The sequence below is a fragment of the Suricata suricatta genome, chromosome 5 (genome assembly GCF_006229205.1).
Source record: "Suricata suricatta isolate VVHF042 chromosome 5, meerkat_22Aug2017_6uvM2_HiC, whole genome shotgun sequence".
Classification (NCBI taxonomy): Eukaryota; Metazoa; Chordata; class Mammalia; order Carnivora; family Herpestidae; genus Suricata; species Suricata suricatta.
The window spans coordinates 51185105-51197732 of record NC_043704.1 but is presented as its reverse complement, the minus strand read 5'-3'; the positions used below and the strand labels follow the sequence as shown (position 1 = coordinate 51197732).

At 37.5% G+C, this 12628-nt stretch overlaps 1 long non-coding RNA gene across 1 annotated transcript in view; it reads right to left on the bottom strand.

The window, feature by feature from the left end:
* Window positions 1-6684: 6684 nt before the first annotated feature.
* The window catches only part of LOC115292646, a 50524-nt gene continuing 44580 nt past the window's right edge, over window positions 6685-12628 (bottom strand). The window contains exons 4-5 of the long non-coding RNA XR_003909074.1: window positions 10100-10188; window positions 6685-6714 (exon numbers count right to left, since the gene is read on the bottom strand). This is a non-coding gene — a long non-coding RNA (uncharacterized LOC115292646). The remainder of the gene's footprint in view (window positions 6715-10099; window positions 10189-12628) is intronic.

The window sequence follows — 12628 nt, the reverse complement described above, 5'->3', positions numbered from 1 at the left end:
TTTGTTTGTTCTCAGCATTTAAGAGTCTCTTATGTTTTGCCTCCCTTGCACTCCTTAGCTATTTATTCCCCTTCTACTCCATGATGGTCCTCTGGTAAATTTCTCCTGTTCCACATATGAGTGAAAACATATGGTATCCGTCTTTCTCTGCCTAATTTATTTCACTTAGTATAACACCCTTGAGTTCCATCCACTTGCTACAAATAGCCAGATTTCTTTTTTTTTTTTCATTGCCATGCCATTGCCATGTAGTACTCCATTGTATATATAAACCACATCTTCTTGATCCATTCATCAGTTTATGGACAGTTAGGCTCTTTCAATGATTTGGCTCTTGTTGAAAGTGCTGCTATAAACATTGGGGTACATGTGCCCCTATGCATCAGCACTCCAGGATTCCTTGGGCAAATTTCTAGCAGCGCTATTGCTGGAACATAGGGGAGTTCTATTGTTATTTTTGAGGAACCTCCACACTGTTTTCCAGAGCAACTGCACATTCCTACCAACAGTGCAAGAGGGTACCTGTTTCTTCACATCCTCGCCAGTATCTATAGTCACTTGATTTGTTCATTTTAGCCACTCTGAGTAGTGTGAGGTGGTATCTCAGTGTGGTTTTGATTTGTATTTCCTTGATGATGAATGACTTTGAGCATCGTTTCATGTGTCAGTTGGCCATGTGGATGTCCTCTTTAGAGAAGTGTCTGTTTATGTCTTCTGCCCATTTCTTCATTGGATTATTTGTTTTTTGGGTGTGGAGTTTGGAGAATTTTTTATAGATTTTGGATACTAGCCCTTTATCTGATATGTCATTTGCAACTATCTTTTCACATTCCATTGGTTGCCTTTTAGTTTTCTTGATTGTTTCCTTGGTCGTGAAGAAGCTTTTTATTTTGATGAGGTCCCGATAGTTTATTTTTGCTCTTGAATCTCTTGCCTTTGGAGATGTGTTGAGTAAGAAATTGCTGAGGCTGAAGTCAAGGAGGTTGTGTCCTGCTTTCTTCTTTAGGGTTTTGATGGTTTTCTGTCTCATATTCAGGTCCTTCATCCATTTTGAGTTTATTTTTCTATGTGGTGTAAGAAAGTTGTCTAGTTTCATTCTTCTGTATATTGCTGTCCAGTTCTCCCAGCACCACCTGTTAGATTGTCTTTTTTCCATTGGATACTCTCTGCTGCTTTGTCAAAGATGAACTGGCCCTTCATTTGTGGGTCCAGTTCTGGGTTCTCTATTCTCTTCCATTGGTCGATGTGTCTGTTTCTGTGCCAATACCATAGTGTCTTGATGATTACAGCTTTGTAGTAGAGGCTAAAGTCTGGGATTGTGATGCCTCCATTTTGGTTTTCTTCTTCAATATGACTTTGGCTATTCAGGGTCTTTTGTGGTTCCATACAACTTTTAGCATTGTTTGATCTAGCTTTGAGAAGAATGCTGGTGCAATTTTTATTGGGATTGCATTGAATGTATAGATTGCTTTGGGTAGTATTGACATTTTAGCAATATTCATCCAATCCATGAGCATGGAATGTTTTTCTATTTCATTGTGTCTTCTTCAATTTCCTTTATAAGTTTTCTAAGTTTTCAGCATACAAATCATTTTCATCATTGGTTAGGTTTATTTATAGGTATTCTTTGGTTTTGGGTACAATTGTGAATGGGATCAGTTTCCTGATTTCTTTTTCCGTTGCTTCATTATTGGTGAATAAAAATGCAACCAATTTCTGTACATTGATTTTGTACCTGTGACTTTGCTGAATTCATGGATCAGTTATATCAGATTTTCGTGAAGTCTGTTGGTTTTCCATGTAGAGTATCATGTCATCTGCAAAAAGTGAAAATTTGACTTCATTTTTGCCAATTCCGATGCCGTTGATTTCCTTTTGTTGTCTTATTGCTGATGCTAGGGCTTCTAGCACTATGTTAAACAACAGTGGTGAGAGTGGATATACTTGTCGTGTTCCTGATCTCAAAGAGAAAGCTCTCAGCTTTTCCCCATTGAGGATGATATTGGCTGTGGGCTTTTCATAAATGGCTTTTATGATGTTTAAGTAAGTTCCTTCTATCCTTTCTCGAGGGTTTTATTAAGAAAGGATCCTGTATTTTGTCAAATGCTTTTTCTGCATCTATTGACAGAATCATATGTTTCTTATCTTTTCCTTTATTAGTGTGATGAATCACATTGATTGATTTTTGAATATTGGACCTGCCCTGCAACCCAGAAATAAACCCCACTTGATCATGATGGATAATCTTTTTATATGCTGTTGAATTCGATTTGCTAGTATTTTGTTCAGGATTTTTGCATCCATATTCATCAGGGACATTGGCCAGTATTTATTTTTTGTGGGGTCTCTGTCTGCTTTGGGAATCAAAGTAATACTGGCTTTGTAGAATGAGTCTGGAAGTTTTCCTTCCATTTCCATTTTTTGGAACAGCTTGAAAAGAATGAGTATTAACTCTGATTTAAATTTTTGGTAGAATTCCCCCAGAAGCCATCTGGTCCAGGGCTCTTATTTATTGGGAAATTTTTGATAATTGATTCAATTTTTTCACTAGTTATGATTCTGTTCAGATTTTCTATTTCTTCCTGTTTGACTTTTGATAGTGTGTGTGTTTATGAATTTGTCAATTTCTTCTGTTTTGTCGAGTTTGTTGGCATATAATTTTTCATAGCATTCCCTGATGTTGTGTCTATTTATGAGGTATTGGTTATAATAGATATGTTTTCATTTGTAATTTTGCCTATTTGGGTGTTCTCTCTTTTCTTTTTGAAAAGCTGCCTAAGTTTATCAATTTTATTTTTTCAAAAAACCAACTCTTGGTTTCACTGATCTGTTCAACTGTTTTTTTGGATTCTATATTGTTTATTTCTTTCCTGATCTTTATTATTTCTCTTCTTCTGCTGGGTTTGGGGTGCTCTTGTTGCTCTCCTTCTAGTTCCTTTAGGTGTGTTGTTAGATTCTATATTTGCACTTTTTCTAGTTTCTTGAAATAGGCCTGGATTGCAATGTATTTCCTCAAGACTGCCTTTGCTGCATCCCAGAGAGTTTGGATTGTAGTATTTTCATTTTCATTTGTTTACATATTTTTTTTAATTTCTTCTCTAATTGCTTTCTTAAACCATTCTTATATAGTAGGGTGTTCTTTAACCCCCATGGTTTTGGATGTTTTCCAGACTTTTCCTGTGATCGATTCAAGATGCATAGCATTGTGATCCAAAAGCATACATGGTATGATCTCAATTCTTTTATATTTACTGTGGGCTGCTTTATGACCCAGTATGTGATCTGTCTTGGAGAATGTACCATGTGTACTTGAGAAGAAAGTGAATTCCATGTCTTTGGGATGTAGAGTTCTAAATATATCTGTCTAGTCCATCTAGTCCAAAGTGTCATTCAGATCCATTGTTTCATATTGTTTTCCTGTCCAGTTGATCTATCCATTGCTGTAATTGGATAATTAAAGTCCCATACAATTAGCACATTATTATCAGTAAGATTCCTTATGTTGTGATTGTTTTATGCATTTGGGTGCTCCTGAAATCGATGGACAGACCTTTATAATTGTTAGCTCCTCCTGATGCATTGACCCAGTAATTATTATATAATGTCCTTTTTCATCTCTTGTTACTGCCTTTATCTTAAAGTCCCGTTTGTCCTATATAAGTATGGCTACTCCAGTGTTCTTTTGACTTCCAGTAGCATGATATTATTCCATCCCCTTACTTTCAATCTGAAGGGTCTTTACAACTCTTGTAGACAGCAAATAGAAGGATCTTGTGTGTTTTTTTTTTAATCCATTCTTTTACCATATGTCTTTTGACTGGAGCATTTATCCATTTACATTCAGTGTTATTATTGAAAAATATGGGTTTATAGTCATTGTGTTGTCTGTAGGGCTCATGCTTGTAGTGGTGTCTCTGGTATTTGTGTTCCATGAAACATTTATCTCAGAGTCCCTCTTAGGGTCTCTTGTAGGGCTGGCTTAGTGATGATAAGTTCTTTTCAATTTTTGTTTGTTTGGGAAAATCTTTATCTCTCCTTCTATTCTGAATGACAGTTTTGCTGGCTAAAGGATTCTTGGCTCCATATTTTTCCTGTTCATCACATTCATGATTTCCTGCCATTTATTTCTGGCCTGCCACGTTTTAGTAGATAAGATCTGCAAATACTCTGATAAGTTTCCCTTTGTATGTTAGGGCCCTTTTATCCCTAGCTGCTTTCAGAATTTTCTTTTTATCCTTATATTATGCCAGTTTTACTATGATATGTTGTGCCAAAGATCAATTCAAGTTATGCCTGAGGGGAGTTGTCTGTGCCTTTTGGATTTCAATGACTGTTTCCTTCCCCAGATTGTGAAAGTTCTTGTCTATAACTTGTTCAAGTACCCCTTTAGCCCCTTTCTCTCTTTGTTCTTCTTATAGAATTCCTATGATACAGATATTTTTCCGATTGATTACATCACTCATTTCCCAAATTCTCCTTTCATGCTCCTGGATCAATTTATCTCTTTTTCTCGGCTTCCTCTTTTTCTCTAATTGTGACTTCCAATTCACCTATTCTCTTCTCTGACTCTTCAATCTGTGCAGTGGCCATCTCCAATTTATTATGTACCTCATTTATAGCATATTTTAATTCATCATAACTATTTTTAAGATCCATGATCTTTGTAGCAGTAATGTCTCTGCTGTCTTCTATGCCTTTTTCAAGCCGAGCGATTGCTTTTATGACTGTTGTTTTAAATTCTTGGTCAGTTATGTTGCTTATATTTGTTTTGACAAATTCTTTAGCTGTTAATTCTTACTGGAATTTCTTTAGTGGATAATTTTTCTGTTTCATCATTTTGGTTAGCTTTTCTCTCTTGTAAGTTTTAAAGGCTTGTTATGTGCTCTGCACCTGCGAGTACTGCTATATTAAAGGAGGCTCATACACTGTCCAGGGCCTGTCCATTCAGGAAGTGTTCTTTAAATGGTGTCCCTTGGTCTCTCTTTTTGTGCCTTTGGTTATTTTATTTACCTCCTCATAATGATGTTTTGGACCTTTCACCATGTGTACTTTGGTTTGTTTCTTGAAGAAGCCCTGGAAAGGAAAACAGACAGACCAACAAACGGAACAAAAACATGCAAATGCACAAAAAAATTCAAACAAGCCAACAAAAATAAAAAAACAAAACAAAACAAACAAAGGACAATATAAAAGTATAAAACCAGAAATTGCAACTACAAATAAAGAGTAGGTTGGAGGCAGTGCTGAAGGAAGCGCACATACAAAGAGAGAAATTATAGGAGTGGGGCAGAAGAGAAAATAAGCATTGACGAGGCAGAGAGACTAAATGGCTTAATCCAGAGAGAGAAAAGGGATAATAGGGTAGGAGGGGAGGAGAAAGAAATGAAGATAATGTTACCTAGAGAAACTATATAGTCTGATTATTCCAGAGAGAGAGAGAGAGAGAGAGAGAGAGAGAGAAAGGAAGATAATGGCAGAGATGTAGATGTAAAGAAGGAGGTGTGGAACATGCATCAGGAGGATGGATTAAATATGTTTGTTTAACCAAACCTATAACTGGAATATCTAATCCAGAGGAGGGGAGAGATAATAATAGAAAAGGGAGAATATATTTAAATAACAAGAATTGATCTAGAATTAATTAGGGCAATACAGCAGCACTGGTCTTGGGAAAGGGGCTGTCTGTTTCAGCAGATCTATCTTGCTCCCATAAAAAGAGCAGTTACCCAGTGCAAATGGATGTGGTTTGGTGTAGGCAGGTCCCATCTCCACTGTGGGCCCCATGGACCTATCCCTGAGACCTCGCCTTGGTGGTTGTGGGGAGAAAAGTGGCGATCCCCAGGCCCTTCTCCTCAGACCAGTTGTGCCAAATCACTCCTTTGGATCCATCTTCACTGTTCTGCAGGCTCAGGTGAGGTGGTACATCCATGCCCCATGCCCAGCAATGATCCAGGTTCTCACTCCATGCTTATTAATGATGCCACCCAACATTTAGTCCCATGGGCTATGGTCACTGCCCCCCTTGGGTACCTCCTAACTTGGGGGAATCTGTTTTGTCCCCTGGCCCAGCATGGGACCAGTGCACCCAGTCCAAAGAAATCTCCACAGTTAGAAATAGGATCTCTCTCTAAAAGTCTTGCATTTAGAGATGGGATTATAGGATCCCTCTCCATCCCAGGCCAAGGTTTTTTTCTTCTCCAGATACCCTTCTCCAGCTGCTCTATCTCTTCTCTTTGTCTCTCCACAGAAGAGGCTTCTTCCCCTCCATGCCTCCATGTCCCAGTCCGTTTTATCTGCACAAGCTTGCAATCACGCACCTATGAGGCTGTATTCCTAGTAGACTCCAACTTCTTTCCTCCCAGACTCTTGAGGTTCAGAGTCCTTTGACTTCAGCCCTTCTTTATTTGAGAGATGCAGGCAGGAAGTATGGATCCCTCTATTTCTCCGCCATCTTGGCTGTAAATTTCCTTAACATTTCTGGAAGGGCTGCTTTAGTGGTCATGAATTATTTTAATTTTGTCTGGGAAACTATCCTCTTCTAAATGATAGCCCTTCTAGATAGAGTATTCTTAGCTGCAGGTTGATTCTTTCTTTCTTTTCTGTTCTTTCTTTCATTCTTTTCTTTTTCTTCTTCTTTTCTTTTCTTCTTTTCTTCTCTTTTCTTCTTTCAGCACTTTGAAAAATCATGCCACTCCCTTCTGACCTGTAAAGTTTCTGCTGAAAAATAAACAGATAATCTCATGGTGTTTCCCTTATATGTAACTATTTTTTTTCCTCTGACTCCTTTGAAAATTCTGTCTTTGTCACTACTTTTTGTTCATTTTAATTATTGTGTCTTGATTTGGACCTCCTTGGGTTGAGTTTTGTTGGAGACTGACTCTCTGTGCCTCCTGGTTTTGGTTTCTGTTTCCTTCCCCAGATTCAGGAATTTTTAGCTATTATTTCTTCAAGTAAGTTTTGTTTTCTTTTCTCTCTCTTCTTCTGGAATCCCTATATTGTGACTTAATATACTTGATGGTTTTGCTGAAGTTCCTTAATCTATTTTTATTTTTTATTATTTGTTTTCTCTCTCCTATTCAGCTTGATTGTTTTCTATTACTCTGTCATCCAAGTTTCTGATCTGTTCTCCTTTCCCTAGTCTACTATCTATCCTCTCTAGTGTATTTTTAACTTCAGTTATTATGTTCTTCATCTCTATTTTTTTTATGTTTTCTGTCTCTTTGTTGAATATCCCATTGAGGTCCTCCACACTTGTCTCAAGTCCAGTGAATATATTTATGACCATTACTTTAAATTCTGTATCAGGCATATTCCCAATCTCCAATTCATTTAGCTCTCTTGGTGTGGTTTTGTTATATTCTTTCATTTGGGACATATTCCTTTGTCTCTTCATTTTGTCTAACTCTCTATGTCTATTTCTATGAGTTTGAAAGTCATCTATGTATCCTACTTTTGAAAGTAGTGATCTCAGAAGAAAAGATCCTGTGGTACCCTTCAGTGCAGTGTCTCCTGTTCACCAGAACCTTGCACTTTAGGAGTGTCTCCTATGTGCGTTATGTGTGCCCAATTGTTTAGGCTGAGCCATGTTTACCTTTAGTTCAGTTGTCTTCATTGGCCCTCCTTGTCTGTTGTTGGCAGGGCTTGGTCCCTAAATTATTAGTAAACTAGTCTGGGGCCACCATGGTCATGAGTTGAGTCAGACCAACTTTGATGTAGCAAACATCAAAGTACTTTCTTTGTGTTGTTCCCTGAGAAGATTTGGTGGGTGAGGCCTGCAATTCAGACCAGATGTCTACCCCTAACCCACTGCTGGGGCTTCAGTGAGGCTGGAGTGTGTGGATATTTTATCCTCTCCCTTGGAAAGGAGTCACTTTGGAGTGGTGCTGGCCCTTGTCTGGGCTGCTTACAAACTGCCAGGCTTTTTGCACCTCTTTAGGTGGGCTCTGGTCAAGGAAGTATTATAAAGGGCAGGTCTGTAGTAGAACATGGGGGCAAGGTGCACTGTGCCAGCAAGGTTTATACTGGTTCACTGTAAGAAGGACCCTGCTGCTACTTGTAAAAACGCCTTCTGAGTCAGCCTTCTTGAATGGGGTGGACTGGTAGAAGGCTGTGGGGGGCAGGATGTGCTGTTAGCAGGCTAGAGGGAGAGTGCTCACATTGCACTGGTTCCCCCAAGGGTCCTTCTACCTAGTCAGGGTCAGATGGAAATGGCACCTGTCAACTCCTTCGTTTTTGGAGAAGTCTCCCACAGATCCCTGCCCCTTCAGCACAAGCTCTGATATAAGTAAATGACTCTCCTTCTCATATACACCAGTCATTTTTCAAACCACTTTTTCTTTGCTGTATCTCAGTGGGGCTGTTCTATGGACTGTTCCTTAAAGGTGGGAACTCAGTTTCCTATCACCTTCCAGCTCATCCACAGGCAAGCCTGCTGATTTTTAAAGTTCCAAGGGTGAAGCCCCACTGATTGTAATAATTCCTCAGGCCAGTCCCTTTTGGTTTTCAAAGCCAAATGTTATGGATATTTATCTTTCTAGCGGGAGTTCCTTGTGCCAAGGTTGTCTAACATGGGGTCTGCTCTCTCTCTCCTTTCTGAGCCGGCCACATTGCTCTCTCCTACAGAAGGTCTAGGGATTTGTTTGGCTCCCCACTATGTGTCTGCCCTTTCTACCCTCTGATATAGCCTCTTCTCTACAGGTAGCTGTGGAGAATCTGTTCTGCCAGTCTTCATATAATTTCTTTATTATTCATACTGATGTGGGTGATATGTAATTGTATCCATAGGATGAGGTGAGTCAAGGATCCTTCTACTCTGCCATTTTTTCTGGAAGTCTATTATTTAAATTCTTGATGAAAATTAGAGAATTGTTTTACAACTAAAAGTAATTTTATTTTTTATATATTCTATAAGCCTAGCATCTATAGTTAATTTAACTGATAGATTGCTAGTAATAAATAAACCAGTACATTTTGGGGATTGGTTTTCTAGGTATCCTAAAGTCATAAATTCATTTTTTAACTGATGCTTTCGATTTTCTTCTGAGATAGCTATGATCAGTTATTACTCTTCCTGTCACAGATTTAGCAATGGTACTCAAGTTAGGACAGTTATAAAATACTATATAAAATCATAATGATGTATAGTGCTAAAGTATACCTATTATCATATATTTTAATCTTTCTTGTCAACAATAAAAATTAATTTAAAATATTATGCGTATTTGCCAATAAATGCATAGTCTGTAATCAAAGTCAGAGTATTTCTCTTCAATCTCAGGTCAATAGTTGAAAGAGTATTCTGTTAATATCAGAGGGGAGAAGCATACAACTCTTAGAATAAGACTGACAATTCTGTCAGAAACTCATCAGATTGAGACAAGTTATCATTGAAGTTTCAATTACTAATGGGTGGAGAAGACCAAATTTAATCTATTACTTGAAGATTCATAATAGGAAATTGGATTCATTTTCAATAATTGATTCTCCAAATGCTTATTGTGGAAATGATAGAAGATTTATGGATTTCAAAAATTATCATTAAAAGGAAGAGGCAGGGACGAGATTATGCCTACATCTACATGCCCCTCTGATTTGAATGCTTTGATTGAATTATTCTTGTGTTATTTATTGTCACTTTGCTGGTCAAAGTTTGTACAGAGAAGGATCAAACAAATATTTATCTCCCAAGTATACTTTATACATCACTGTTAAATTGTCTCCAGCTGGTTTCTTGGCTGTGATATTTGATTTGAGTAGCCAAGCTTCATGTGTTTTACTGACAAAGACCATAATTTTTTACTAAATTATCATTTTATAATAAAAATATGTCTATTCAAATAGAAATTATATTATCATTTACAGTCTGTATTATTGCACATTTAAGTAGTAAATGGTCAGCTATTATGATTGGCCTTGGGAAAACAAATTTGACAGAGTCTCTCTTTCAGAGAGTTTTCATTTGGTGTTTGAGAAAGAGTAAAAATATTAAAAATGAATTTTTACAAATTTAATTTCATATAACTACCATAATGTAAAACAATGTCATAAATTAAGAATGTCTTACTATCTAAGTTAGTTAGGGTACTAGGCAAGTACTCACTGAATGGTGAATTTAGCCAAAAGCTGATGGGTGAAAACCAACTTGTCATATAAATAAAGGAGGTACATAACATTTTTCGTGTTTTAGATCTGTGGAAATGTAAGGCATAGAATAAAAATATGTGTTTGTTTTTATTTAACACTGATAACTCAGTAGACAAAGCTGTTTTTATTAAACCAACAATATTAAATGAGGCTGCCTAAGATTTACATAAATTATATGAAATTGAATTCGTAAAATACTTGCATTAGTTTCTATAAGATATTGAAGTTTAAGTGTATTTAATTTCTAGAAATTTTAGGAATATTGAATTTATAAAAGTGTGTGATTATGAATAAACCTTCTAGAATAGAACTCTTTAAAGTAATCTTAGTATAGGGGCACCTGGGAGGCTCAGTCAGTTAAGCACTGACTTTAGCTCAGTTCATGATCTCACGGTGTGTGAGTTTGAGCACCACATGGTGCTCTGTGCTTACAGCTTAGAGCTTAGAGCCTGCTTCAAATTCTGTGTCTTACCCTCTCTTTGTATCTCTCCCTCTCTCTCTCTCTGTCTCTCAAAGACATGTAAACACTTAAAAAAATTTAAATAATCTTAGTATATAATTTGGTAATACCAAGTAGAGGTTGATAAAACTCATACGTTCATAACATTTATAGTTACATAACTTACATACATACACATATAACAGAAAAATAGGCAGAAATGGAGAGTGTATAGCTTTATTTATATAATTCGCTGCTTCCTATGAAAAACCTCTTTTGTCCTTATTTCACCGTAACATTTTTACCAGAGTTGTATTTCTGGAAGATGGGACAACTTGAGTTTACCTACTTAGTAGCATTCCCACCAATACTAGTGAAGGAGACCTTCAAAATTTCCTGTGTCCTAATATGTAACCTTATGGAGGCTCTGGACTGAATTGTGCGTGCAGGACTAAAGAGAGACCAAATGACCACTTGGGCATCTCCAAAACTCATACTGAAGGATAAAATATCTCACTTGTTCCCAATTACCCTTTTAGCTTTAAGTGGTTGCTCTTGAGGCTCCTGAGCCCCTTTTGATAGCCCTCGGTGGGGACAAAGGAGCCTGACCTGGAAGTAACTCTATTCCAGGGTCTGTTGTGCAAAGGGAAAAGTCTCACAGAGGTGGACAGAGGGGCAGAGGAAGAGAGATGTTACAAGAGAATATACCAAAGGATTTAAAGAAGCTGAACAGAGGTGAAATGTAGGAGAGAGGAGAAAGGAAAAGGAGAAACAGTTTGGGAAGTGTCCAAGTTTCCCATGATATCCAAGTTAATTCTGAATTATCTTTGATAAAATTTTGGCATGCTTGAAGATACTTAACAGAATGGGTGCCATAATAGTAAAGCATGTAGTCACCAAAATCAGTGAAAAGAATGAGAGTTACCCATGGGATTAGATCATTCAATCAGAAATAGGACCTTAATCAAGCCAGGACAGAGCTCTGTTTAATTAATTTCCTCACACAATCCCAATCCCCAGATCGGGAAGATGAGGAGGTACTCCTGTCTAAACCCTGAATTTGAGGAATCAGTGTGACTGCCTCGATAATCCATGTTATTTAAAGAGCTTATAAAGAAGAGGGTTTACATAAGGTCAAAAAAATTATCTTCCTCAAAGGTGAATATAAGTCCAAATAACTCCTGATTGTTCTACAACAGACAATGTCTGGAGCACTGGATTAGGAGTTACAACTCATGACCATAGATCTGGATTTCTCCAGCTGGGCCAGGGCACAGAGGCCAAGAAAGTGGAACTACCACTTTGGTGAAGACATCAGGGTCTGAGGGGTGGATAGTATGGCATCTGAATCACAGCTCCAGAAAGCTGTTAAATAGAAACAAATCTAGACTTAGGTAAGGAGATACGTTATTCAAAAAAATTATTGCAATAGGGATAAAGATGCTATTGCAACAGGGACAACACCCCAAGTATAATATCTGCAAATGTCACAAAGAGAAAGTGTCTCTGGCAGAAAAGGGCTCTTATTTTACAGGGATGATTAAACAGTGTTAAAAAGCACAAGGCACAGGGGAGTGGATGGCATGTCTAGACAGTTTATCAGAGAACATCTCTTTCAGTAGTGAGCTTATATTCAAGAAGTGTCATAAAGGAAAGGTTGAATTTCAGGCTGAGTGGATACAAATTTAAGGAACTGGAGAAAAGTCAAACGGTTAGTTAAATAAAGTTTGTTCACTGGCATTTTGTTAGGATTGGTCAGTGCGTACAAACATTCATTTAATCATTTATAATGAAAGGAATGGAGGGTCTGTGCCTGGCCTTGTCATAAGTAAACAAGGAAGAGTGTCCAGAAATCTTATCTAAACCATGTTGAAAAGAGTGGTTCTTTGCAGCAAGTCATTTTCTGGAACACAAAGATTGGGAGTTTTTCTTTAACTGTTGCCAGCAACATAGATGAAGTTAAATAAAGTTTAACGTCAGTTCTAAGCTACAAGTATCCCATGTGTCTCTTATTCTCCTTGGACCAGGACTTCAAACTAGCTGATT